Source organism: Mustela erminea, chromosome 4 (assembly GCF_009829155.1).
Source record: "Mustela erminea isolate mMusErm1 chromosome 4, mMusErm1.Pri, whole genome shotgun sequence".
In the NCBI taxonomy this organism is placed as follows: domain Eukaryota; kingdom Metazoa; phylum Chordata; class Mammalia; order Carnivora; family Mustelidae; genus Mustela; species Mustela erminea.
Window position 1 is genome coordinate 38,703,049 of NC_045617.1, and position 13,454 is coordinate 38,716,502.

Here is a 13,454-nt window from a genome sequence, read left to right on the forward strand (position 1 = left end):
GATTGAAAAACGAGCAGAGGATCTGTATAGACATTTTTCCAAAGACTTACAGATGAGAAGATGAAAAGATACTCTACATCATCAACCTTCAGGGGCATGAAAATCAAAACCTCAGTTTTGTTGTTGTTTTTTTTAATCATCTTGCACCTTTTAGAATGGCTAATAAAAAAAGATAGGAAATAACAAGTGTTGGCAAGAATGTGGAGAAAAGTGAATCCTGGAGCATTGTTGTTGAGAATGTAATTCGTTGCAACCATTATGGAAACCAGTATGGAAGTTCTTCAAAAAATTAAAAATATAACAACCATATGATACAGCAATTCACTTCTGGGTATTTATCCAAAGCAAATGAAAACACTAACTCAAAAGATACCTACACCATCATGTTTGTATCAACATTTTTTATAATAGCCAACATAGAGAAGCAATCTAAGTGTCCGTCAGTGGATAAATGGACAAAAAATTAAATATTTATATATAATGTTCACATACACATTCACATACACATACATACAATGGAACTATCAGCCACAAAGAAAGAACACTACTTTGTGACAACATGGAGGGACCTCAAGGCCATTGTGTTAAGTGAAATAGGTGACACAGTAAAAGACAAATACTGTGTGATCTTTCTTATTTGTGGAATCTAAAAAAAAAAAAAAAAAAGAAAGAAATTTAAAGAAAAATTACTTTAAAAATGGCAAGTATAGGCCCCATAATGACCATCAGAGTTTCCATATCATCATTATCTCTAATTATATCCAGTTGTTCTTCATTGACTTTGTCTATGAAAACTTTCAAAGAGCCTATGGGCCAGATATAAGCCAGCAAAATCTGATGCTGCATAATTTATCAGATATTTCTTTTTCTGTACTTTGGAAGTTCATAAACTATGTAGTCTATCATACCTCCATTTATTTTTTTAATTAACATTTAATGTATTATTTCTCCTAGGGGTACAGGTCTGTGAATCATCTGGCTTACACAGTTTACAGCACTCAGCACAGCACATACCTTCCCCAATGTCCACAACCCAGCCACCCTATCCCTATCCCCCTGCCCCACTTCAAAGCAATCCTCAGTTTGTTTCCTGAGATTAAGAGTCTCTTATCTACCTCCATTTATACACAAGCATATACACTCTAACAAATAATATCTCTTTTGGTAACACAAATTTTTATCTTGGATTTTTGTGTATTTTGTAATCTTCCCCTAGACTACTGAGAACTTCTTTTTTTTAAATTTTTTTTTTATTTTTTTTTTAATTTAAATTTATTTATTTTTTTATTTCCAGCATAACAGTATTCATTATTTTTGCACCACACCCCGTGCTCCATGCAATCCGTGCCCTCTATAATACCCACCACCTGGTACCCCAACCTCCCACCCCCCGTCCCTTCAAAACCCTCAGATTGTTTTTCAGAGTCCATAGTCTCTCATGGTTCACCTCCGCTTCCAATTTCCCCCAACTCCCTTCTCCACTCTAAGTCCCCATGTCCTCCATGCTATTTGTTATGCTCCACAAATAAGTGAAACCATATGATAATTGACTCTTAAGCACAAAAATAGTTTCATCCCCTTCTCTCTTCATAAATTTCTTGGTATTTCATGAAATAGCCTTATTCTTCATACACTTAATAAATCAAAATCTGCAAAACAAACACTCACATCTTGCAAAATGCTAGTAAGCTACATTTTAACAAAAGCAATAGAGATGACAAGTGCAAACATACCTAGGTTTGCAGACTTATTGATGGGAAAATGCAAGTGGTTCCTTCTGATGACTTCTTTTTTTAAATTATACTATGTGGATTACAAGACAAAAATGGATCTGCTCTTGGGATAGTCCCTAAATAATCCTCTAGGAACATTAGCTCAGAAATGTTTAAGTTAAAAAACTTAGCCACTTTATCCCCAAATTTCAAGGAGGCAACTATTTTTGCAGAAAATCAAACTTTGAAATAAGAGATATTAACTCCAAATGGGAAAAATTATAAAAAATGAATTTCAGTTGATAATATGCATATTGAAATATGTTTGGATGGAAGTGTAATAGTGTCTGTAACCTTAACATGCACTAAAACTAAAAAGGAGTGATGGCTATTAGAGTACTCAATAGATAGACAACTAAAAAAGCATGATGTTATTTATAGAATTTAAATGGTAGGAATATAACTTTCACAGTAAAATTCTTTAAACTGTTCTATGTGTTGTAATATTTCATAGTAAAATGTCTTTAAAAAGGCAAATCTACATTCTAGAAGAAATGAGAAGATTTATTTAGATAAAGACATATTATTGAGTATATTTACTGAGTAATATCACTAAGCTTTCCTATGACTTGATACACATTTCTTACCTTTGCTTTAGCTGCTACCACTGACTTAACTACATCTTTATAACCTGATGAATCAAATGATTCTCTCAATCCATTTCTTCTACAACTTAGAGAAAAACAATATAGAAGAAGGAGAAAAGGGGCTTTGGATTTTCTTGATCAATAGACTCTTAAATACATTGATTAACTGATGAACTCATGCAGTCAATTTGATTTGACTTGTCTGTTACTCAGAAGAAAAGACAGCTGTCCTTTTGTCTCCATCCTGAGAGAAAGATTGAGATTTGACCACTGTTGGAAAGAATTTGTTTAATAAATAATGGTGCCTATAAAATGGCACAAATATAAGCCTCTGACTTAGAAAGTTCGTAGGCTAATTCAGAGGCTGAATTAGGTAAATTTGGTAAACTGTGTGTTTGTGTCTTGCCCCCACCTCTTATCTGCAAATAAGCCCCATATACTCAGGCAAAATCAAAATGAGCATGTCCCATTATATTACACAGATTAGTTGTATTTTTTGCAGAAAAAAATTAGAGAATACAGAAAAGTAAAAAGAAAACAAAATATAATTCTACTAGAGGAAAGTATCATTTTCTTTCACCTTTTCAAGTGCCTTTGTTCATATTGTATGTAGGTATGCATTCATAAAATAACCATTTATTAATTTATTGCATTTTACACTTTTTAGTTTAATAGTTACAGAGCAGATGCAAATATGGTACAGATTTGGAGATAGAGATTAGGCATACTGCAAGCAATCTGTTTAGCCTTAATTAAACAATAATTTTCATAATGCTGGTCTATTCTGAAGAACAAATGTAGAATGCTTATTTAAAATTTGTGATATAATTACCAATTTTTGCAATACATTTAAGTTGCTGGGCTTTGCCTTCTTTCACATGATGTATAAATCAATAATTTGACTTTCATTTATCTTATTTTTTAATAATCTTTAAATACACTTATGAAAGCAGTCAATGTCCTTTCTCTGGCTATTTCAGTAAACAGTCATACACATATGTCTTTGGCTACTTTTCCAATTATTTGTTTACAACAAAATTTTCGAAGATACATCGTTATAGTAAAAACAATGTGCATTTATAAAAATCTGCTCCAAAAATGGTTGCACAAATTTAACTTACACTAAAACTGAATATTACTTTCGGTTATCTTGGTTCCTAGCCAATTCTGATTTTTATCTGAACTGAAAGACAGTGTTATTCAATAATTTTGCAATAGAATATTTCATTTATATTTTATGTTTTTATCCATGTTAGAATTCAGACACAAAACACTGAGTTAATACATGTTTTTATGTATTTTAATACATGTCTATCTTCCTTGATCCCTGAAAATTCCTCCATTCTTTTTTTTTTAATTAAAAATTAGGTACTCATCCTCTCTTTCCTCATTCTCCCACCCATTTGCATTTCTAACCAGACAACTCTTTTAATGTGTTTATTTTGTATTCCTTGTGATTATTATTATTATTAGCATTGTCTTTCAAGATATATTTTGTCTTTGCCATTTAACATTATGCGTTTAGGACTTATAAATATTTGTTTTTATCACCTCTTCTTCTAGCTGCTGTGCTCCACTATGAAATTCCACCACAGTTTACCCACAAAGTTTCCTCATGTTAGGACATAGTCATATGTAAAACCTGGCACTTCAAATAATGTTATAATGAGCATCCTTTCATGCAGGCCTTGCTTGAAACCTTATGAGAATTCCTCTGAGACATTTGCCCAGGAGAAAATGCAGCGTCCTAAGCGGGGTGTAGTGGAGCATCCACATTCTCTCCAGTGGTCCATGAGGACTCCCAAACCCATACTTCCTGCCCCAGTGTATTCGCTGCTGTTCTCATGCATGTACGAAGGCAGTATAGTGCAATGCTTCCCCTTCAAACAAATCAAGACGATGGTAGAGCTCTAAATGAGTTCCTCAAACTAAAATCCTATCCCAGTACCTGGCCCCTGGTAAGTGCTCAAAAAAGTAGCTCTTATTATGAATATCCTGGCCCTTATTACTACAAGTAATTAAAAAGATAACCAGAAAAATATGTAGCACAGTTAACAAAAATAAATAAAGCAAATAACAGCAACAAAAAAAGATAACAAAAGCAGATAAATAAAGCAGATAAAAATAAATAAATAAATAAAGCTAAATCCCTGCCCCATCTTATTCTAAATATAAATGGTTTTGCTAATGTCAGCATTTCCCATTGATCAAGTTTTAACATTCTGAATATTTCATATTACCCATATCCCATTTTAAATAGCTCATTAAAGTCTTTTCTGACATTATTATCAGACTCAAATAAACTTTACATCTGCATTTGAAACACTGACTCTAATGCCACAGTCTCTTATTTAGACTAATCTTCCCTTCATTTCTTGACATTGAGAAAGGCCAAATTAGTATATTTGGAAAAATGCCCAACTAGAAACACATTTAGAAATATATAAATGGTTTTAACATAATATTTAAAATGCCTAAAATCATCTTTTCCTGGGGCATTTAAAATGGTAGCTCTTATATTGTTTTGCTCAAGGCTATAAACATTTTGCATAAATATTTAAGTTAACATTGAAAGTATTACATTGAATAGGATTGTTTACTATAGATCTAAATTTAGTGTTATGAGAAATATTGAGAAAAATGCTAACATATCTGTCTCACTTTTTAAAAATGCCTTTCCCACCTTCTTTTTATATTATTACAAATCTTAGATTTTTAGTTTTGAGTTTTCATTTATATATATATATATAATAGACAGGAATGGATTCAATCGAGTGGGTCAATGAATTGTGACAACGGAAGTCATATGAATGCATCTGAGAGATGGAGGTTGAAGAAATAATATGTTTTAAGTTAAAATGCTCCTATCAGAAATGATATAAATGTATTTTGAAGATATTTGCATTCTTTCATATTAAATCCTGATCTTCTTCCTGCTGCTCTTTTGTGGATTATTTTCACTGTATGACTGTGGACCAGGTTATCAGACCTGGTTTCCCTCATCACAGAGAGGGCCGGAAGATTTGCTGCTTTAGTCTATTCAACGTGCAAATACATGACTTTTATGAACACAGGCTACTAATGGAGAGCTATTGCTCAAAGAATTAAAGGGAGAATTTTTTCCCTATAAAATGTAGAATTATATAAGCTTACATTTTCTTAGTTTCTTTTTTCTTCTACTCATTCTACCGGTTTGAGAATTATGCATTCTATTTCTATTTTAGTGCTTTCACATAAAACGTTAACCAATATTTTTAAACTTATGGTTTCCCAAAAATTGTAGAGCATTTTATTTCAATTTTCTTTCTCTCTGCTCTTTGGGTTTCATCTCATTTGTCATGTTTGAATCATCTGGAGTCAAATTGAATATTGTCATTTTAAAATGTGATTTTTGCAGTCAGTATTTTATGATGAAAATGAGTTACTAATTTATTTGCCTTTGTGGGTTTTTTTGAGAAAAGTTCTTAGTGAGGTAAATTTCTTGGGTCCGTGTATGACTGAATTTTTTTTTTTTTCCCCTCTCACTCCTAAATGATCTTTGACTGGCTTGAGAATTCTTGGTTCAGCGCTTTGAAGATGCTGGTCCTTTATCTTCCTTATCTTCCTACAACCACTGTTTCTATTAAGTCTGTAGTCAGTGGGTCTTTTTCCTTTGGAAGTGATTTTCTTTATTTTTCTCTGAAAGTAGTAGTTTCTGAGTTTGCTCCTTATCATTCATTTTGAAAATTTATTATATATCCAGTTATTTAATTGTGTTAATCTTTTGTGATTATTTTCTCAAATAATTACATTTTCTCTCTTTCTCTCTACATTTCTATGAAAAAAAATCAAGATTATTTGACTCTTACCTTCCATATGTCCATTTTTCTCTTATATTTCCCATCTCTTTATCTCTTTATCCTTTGTGCCAGATATTTTGAGAATTTCTCCAGCCCAATATTATAAACCTAGAGTTCTTATTCCACCAAAACTTCACTTTATATTTGAAACTAGTTATCTATTAGCTTTCTGAAAATGTTTTTTATGATTCTCAAATTTAGTGATGGGGAGAAACTGCCCTGTGTGCCAAATCAGCTGTCTTAAATTCATTGTCACTGCTTGTTTTTTTTTTTTCTTTCACTTTATCAAGATATAACTGGAGTTGAATATAGAAAATAGAAAAAGAAGTGGTTTGATTATCAAACTACAATATGTTGCTCACTTTGACTGAAACAGCAACATTCAGCAAATGATTCTGTCACCTAAATCCCTGTTCCAGGCATTTAGGATACATTCGTGAACAAAACAGGAAAAAAAAATCCTTTTTCTCCTGAAGTCATTCCAGTGTCTTTTAGTATTTTACTAATACTGTTGCTGTGACATTCAACTATTTTAATAATATGGAGGCTTTTTAATAACACTAATATAAAAAATATTCATTTTTATATATTTATTGATTAGCAGTGTTTACTGCATATCCACATATATACTACTGAGCAATGTTTTGTGGAGACTACAGAGATCATCAAAGGAAAATAAGAGGTCTCATCAAAAACTCTAAATCAGTATATCCAAAATTTGCCAGAAAAAAAAATATATAAAACACATTCTCAATTAATTATATGCATATTGATTATAAATGTTATTTATAATACATTTATATGATAATTTTTTGTTATATTTCACTATCACATGCCTTATTAAAAACACAGACTATAAACTTTATAAGCATAGTAAAGTTATAATAAATAAAATGGGTTTTTCAAATTAGTAGTAGTATAATATACCTTCCAACCTTAAAAGTTTTTCTTCATGTTCTGGACTCTTGGATTTTAATAATGCTAACAAAATACTTGCAAATTATCATTGGATATTTCAAGAAATGTTCCCTGTTGTGACTCCAACTCCCAGCTCTCAGGATATCTATTCCCACGTACCCCTCTAATGGTGCCATCACCAGGAGCCTGTTCTTCCTGGCCCGGAGCCCGCAGCTTGACCTCTACCATCTGGGGTTTGTTACCTGCGTGCTCCGGGACCACTGAAATGTCTGCCATGTCTGCTAAACTCTTAGTGTCAGCATTCTGATATTGCAAATTATTAACTACCTAATGTGATAAACTAATCTGTACTGATGGGATAGGGTTACAGGAGCAATCACTGAATAATACGGACATTGAACTTTTAGATACCATGCCTTTGTCTTTAATACAGTGAGAGGAAGAGTGAGAGTTGCAGGCAGAAATGGAATTGTGCCATTCTTCCCAGTCAATAGATAAGATATTTTTGGAACAGAACAAAATGACATCGTGTTTTATTTTTCACTTCATTATTATTCTTGAATATCTCTTTTCTTCAACACACTTTCAATGTTACTTAGCATTCATTTAGTACCTAATAAGACAGGTATTAATTAATTTTGCCTAGTTTAAAATTAAATTTTCATAATAACTCAAATATATTAAAATCATTTTTCTGGTGAAAAATTGAAATTCAAGTAAAAGTATTTAAGTCCATGTCATAGTGTATTTGTTAAGATTCATTCAAAGAAGCGAGAACCATAAGGAGATTGATTTATCTATCTCCCTATTATCTTCTATCTTCAGATTTATTATTTATTAGAGGGATTTGACATCACAAAGTTGTGTGAGCTGGTTGAGCAGTCTCTGCAAAACTGTTGCCTTGGTGTCTGAAGATGAAGCTTGAAGTCTCCAAGACAATAGTTGAAAAGGGAAGATGGATGTAAATTTGGGGAGAGCAAGGGAAAGTGGAAACCTACAAAAATGTTCTGACACCCACTGGAACAGATTGAAACCATTTCAATATTCCTACTCTGACTCTGGTTGTATGGGCATCCTGCCTAAGCTGAGACTCCTTATCACTGAGATAAGCACACAGGTGTCAAAGACACTGAGGGGCAAGTTTGAGTAGTAATAGGTCCAGCCACCACCAAGAAGGTGAATCAACGGATTAGTGACAAACATGTGAGTTACAAAATGCTGCTTCCCCTCTCTCTAAATCTCTCAAAAAATCCCTTTCCTGGTCAACCTTAATTGGAGACTTAGTGTAAAGGAAATTCTGGACAATGAAGTTCAGTCTAACCAAATTTATATGTGACTAAGTCACCACACTTAGGATTTCTCTTTGAACCACATTTTTCTAGTTCTACTGTCTTTCAAATATGTTCAGAAATACTTTAAGCTGCGTTCATAAAATCAGGCCACATTACATATCTGAGACTAAGTAACACTTCAATAACCTGAAAGGAAATCCAGCAGATGAAAGCAACCATCAGAATAGTTAATTTGATTTAGTAATCATATCAGTTTCATGTTTTGCTAAGTTGATCATCAGAATGGGTGATTTAATCATGGATATAGGCAAGCTTAAAAGAAATTTTGAAAATGGCAGTATCCTCAGATAAATAATCAGTGGGTGGTTTAAAAATCAGGTCTCTAAAATGTAATTATATTTTTATAATTCAAGGAAGCACTTAAGACATAGCACATCAAAAATTTTATCATCACAATATTCTCAGAGGTAAATTGCCTGTCACCTCTGATTGCAATGCTTGATTTGGTCATTCTTTATTATGTTATTTAAAAATTTTTATTTGTCATCAGCACCCAGACAACCAGTAAAATTAGCCTTTTCCAGAAAGAACTCAAGATAAGGGTTTGCAAATAGATTATTTACTTCCTTAATAGAATTAGGTCTGCAATTCTCTCAACCCCTTAAACATAGCTACCTAATTTAGTGAGATCTTCTTTATCTCGGGTATTAAAATTAACTGCAGACTTTAAGAAAAAAAAGAATTGAGGAAGAACTTTGGATTCTTGTGTTTAATTTCAGAAGAAAATGAAAGCAATATAAAAAGCATTAGGAAAATAGCATATTTGAATTAAAATTTAGTAATAGAAATCTATAAAACTGTGATGCTAGTTTCTCAAATTAACATGATAGGAAAGAGAACACATAACACAGTGTTTAAATACACAGCTTCTTAACTTTTCTGTCTTCAAATATTTGAAATACATTAAGCAAAAGAAGAAAACAAATTCATCAATAAACCTCTTAATTAATGAATATCGGTGATAAGTAGGGAGAGAGAAAGAGAGGGAGAGAGAGAGAGAGAGAGATTTAAAGTAAAAATCAGACTTCCACCCCCAATCATGTCTCTTAAAAGTAAAAACATTAGTATTTTTCTGTGTCTTCATGCTACATTTTTCCTATCTTTGTCTTTGCATTGCATGCACAAAGGAGTGCACACACACACTATGTTTTTGTTTTGTTTTGTTTTGTTTTTTTGGCTTTTTTTTAATGGAAGTGAAATTAGACCTTACAAAGGTTTTCTACTTACTATACCATAGACCTGTTTTCCTGTCAGTATACAAGTGCATTTTCATTTCATAGTTCTGTGACATACCATGACATGAACATACCATAATTTACTTAACCAGTTTCCTAATTTTGGATATTGAGGTTGTTTTCTTTCTGTTGCCATTTGTCTTCCTACATAATAATTCTGTGGTGAAAAGCCCAGTACATTTGTGAGATAATTGCCTAATTACTGAAGAACAGATTCCTGTAAGTGCAATTGCTTGATCACACATTTCACCCATATTTAATCAGAATAGAGTCCCCACCTACCATTTAAAGAAAATATCTCTGTGCCAACATTTTCACCATCCTGGGAGAGTATCCATCTTTTTAAAAATTTATGCCAGATCCATAAAGTTTTTTTCTTCTCATTTTGTTTTCTTAAGATTTTGTTTGAGTTCCAGTTAGTTTTTGAAGTGATCTGTGAGGTCGAACATCACACTGTACGTTTAGTGACCAGCTGTATTTCTTCTTTTACGAATTAGCTATTTGCATAATCTGCCTATTAAAAAATAAAAAAACAAGGCAGTCTATTTTTTCCGCAGTAATCTGTAAGTACTCTACAACCATTAGGGATATTAATCTTCGTGTGTATGTGTGTATGTGTGTCTGTGTGTGTGTGTGAGTGTGTGTGAGTGTGTGTATTTATTTATTTATTTACTACTTTTGATAGTATGGAATAGAACACACAATGCCTAAATATAAAATTTAGTGAATAATTATAAAACACACATTCATCCCTTTATAGAAAACACACTATCATTGAGATCAAGAAGCAGGACAATCACCCGGAAATTCCTCTGTGTCACCTCTGACTATGTCACTCTTTCACCTTTAGAGGTACATTATCTTGACTTTCTTATCAATTACTTATTGCTGCCTTGTTTTCTTTATAGGTTTCTTTATAGGTTTTCATGCTTACCAAAATAATACTGTTTAGAGTTCCTGCCCATCTCCCAACCAAACTCTGCTCCCATAGTTACTGCTGGTTTTCTTTCTTTTTACTATTTCTATGTAATCTGGATATTCCAAACATGCAGCAGCTCTCTTCATATTAAAACCAAACCACCTCCTTTGAGTCCCCATTGCCTTCCAACCTCTTTTCACTTCTCCCCTTTGATCATAACTCTGTGGTTTCTTGCTTTCCCTTCACTTTATTTTTAAGTGTTCAGTTTGGTGACAATGAGTGTATTCCCAATATTGTGCAATCATCACCACTAACAAGCTCCTAAACTGAAAAACTATATTCTTTAAACAATTGCTCCCCAACTTTCTTCCTTGCCAGCCTCTGGCAACTACCATTCTACTTTCTGTCTCTGTGAATTTGGCAATTCTAGGTACCTCATGTAATATGATCATGTAACATGTGTTCTTTTAAGTCTGGTTTATTTCACTCAGCCTAATCTCTTCAAGGTTCATCCATGTTGAAGTATGTATTAGAATTTCATTCCTATTTAACACTTGTTGATATCCCATTTTGTATGTACACCATTCTGTTTACCCTTTCATTCTTCAATTAATACTTGAGTTTCTTGCACATTTTGACCATTGTGAATAATGTTCCTACAAACATGAGCATGCAAATCTCTGCTTGGATCTTTGCTTTCAGTTATTTTGGTTATATACCTAAAGGTGTAATTACTGAGTCATAGTGACATTATATGTTTAATTTTCTGAGAAACTACCATCCCGTTTTTCACAGCAACTACACCATATTAAACAAAGTTCTGTGGCACCTGCATTCTCTCTGAGTTGTATATTTGTATACAGTTTTGGAATCTCTAAGATTTTATGTAATTAAATTTGTATATTGTCTCTCGTTTTTAGGTCATCTATTGTTTTACTTATTATCAGCATTTTTCCTTTTCATCAGCCATTATCATATTTTAAAGCATTTGTAGAATATAAATTTTGTAGAAACATTTCTGAAAAGAATTTGCCCTCAAATATGCTATTATTTATGCTAAGAAATGTATCCTCTAAAAATTATATAATGCTACATAAGGCAGAATGCTAGGATACTGTCTAAGAGTACATGGTGTTGCAAAATGCAATAGTATAGCATATAAGCCCTATGTGACCAGACTTCATTGTATTATTCCCTGTATCCTGGGTTCCTAGAATAGAGTGTTGCATAAAGAAATAACACAGTAAATATTTGGTAAAGTTGATTTAGTTAATTCTACGTTAAATGCTTCACTATCTATGGTTTAGCTGTGTATGTATGAAAATCAAACTAGAGCATTTTGGATAAGGTTAGTCACAATATTTTCATTAGCTATTTTCCCTCTGGGATATGAAAGAAAAGATTAATGCTTCCCAAAATGTGGCATGTGTCAAATTATCTCCTATGGTAGATATTTGAAGAAGATCCCTGTGATATTTCACCCTGTTCTCATAAAATTACGTAGAAAAAGAATTCAGGATTCAATTGTTACTAGTCAAGGGAGGTATTTTGGATGGTCATCATAACAGTTAAAGGCTAGTTATATCTAGAAAGATATTATAAAAATATTTTAACAAAAAAAAGCCTGATAACTGGATCCTCTCAGGTTTTATGGACCCTAAAATGTATAATTTATAATCCACTAGAGTGATTTTGATATGGGTCATGAGACTGCATTATACATGAAACAACCACTCTTGAAATAATAAACATTTAAGTGTCTTTAGACTTCATTAAATATAGAACAGGAAAAGGCTGATAAAGAATATTGTAAGTAATGATCCTGGAAATAAAGGTAACATTGATGTAAAGGTAAATCCTCAGGCACCCTTGAAGAATGGACAGGTAACTTGTTTTACTCAATAAAGTAAATATAGAAGTTTGACTATAACCTCTGACAGCTTTGTAGACTGTTGTGCAATTTGTTTAGCCCTTTGTTTTCAGGTTCTGAGATCATAGGTATATATATCTATACAACTGTAAGAAAAAATATTGGTCTTCGTATTCTAGCAATAGAGTACACTTGATATTTTAAAAATCACGTTTTACACATCATTCATAAGTTTTGATAGAATATAACAAAACATACACAGATGAGCAAAAATATATCCATAAGAATATTCATAGCAGCATTGTTAATTGCAGCAAACAATTGGAAGCAGCATAAGTTTCCAGCAGGAGAATGGAGATCTTGCATGTAATAATCAACCATAGAATACTATACAACAATGAAAATGAATAACATAATGCTATAGGTATTCATTCATCTGAATTGATGAATCACACAAATAAAATATTGAGGAAAATCAAGAAGCGAATTGCAGAAGAATACTTACATAGCTCAAAACTTTAAAATACATTCAACTCTGGGGCGTCTGGGTGGCTCAGTGGGTTAAGCCTCTGCCTTCAGCTCAGGTCATGATCTCAGAGTCCTGGGATCGAGCCTCACATCGGGCTCTCTGCTCGGCGGGGAGCCTGCTTCCCCCTCTCTCTCTGCCTCTCTGCCTACTTGTGGTCTCTGTCTGTCAAATAAATAAATAAAATCTTAAAAAAAAATACATTCAACTGTAGCATGCAATTATATTTGTACATATGCATATATGTATGTATTCATCTACACATGTGTATATGTTTGTGTATACATATGAGGAAGAATCTATAAATATTTGAAAAAAAAATGTCAAATTTTAACTCAGTGAAATTAGCTATTACTTTTGAGTGAGGAGTAAAGGAAATGCTACCAAGGAGGAATAAAGCAGTAGTTTAAATTATGTTTGTAATATGTTTCTTATA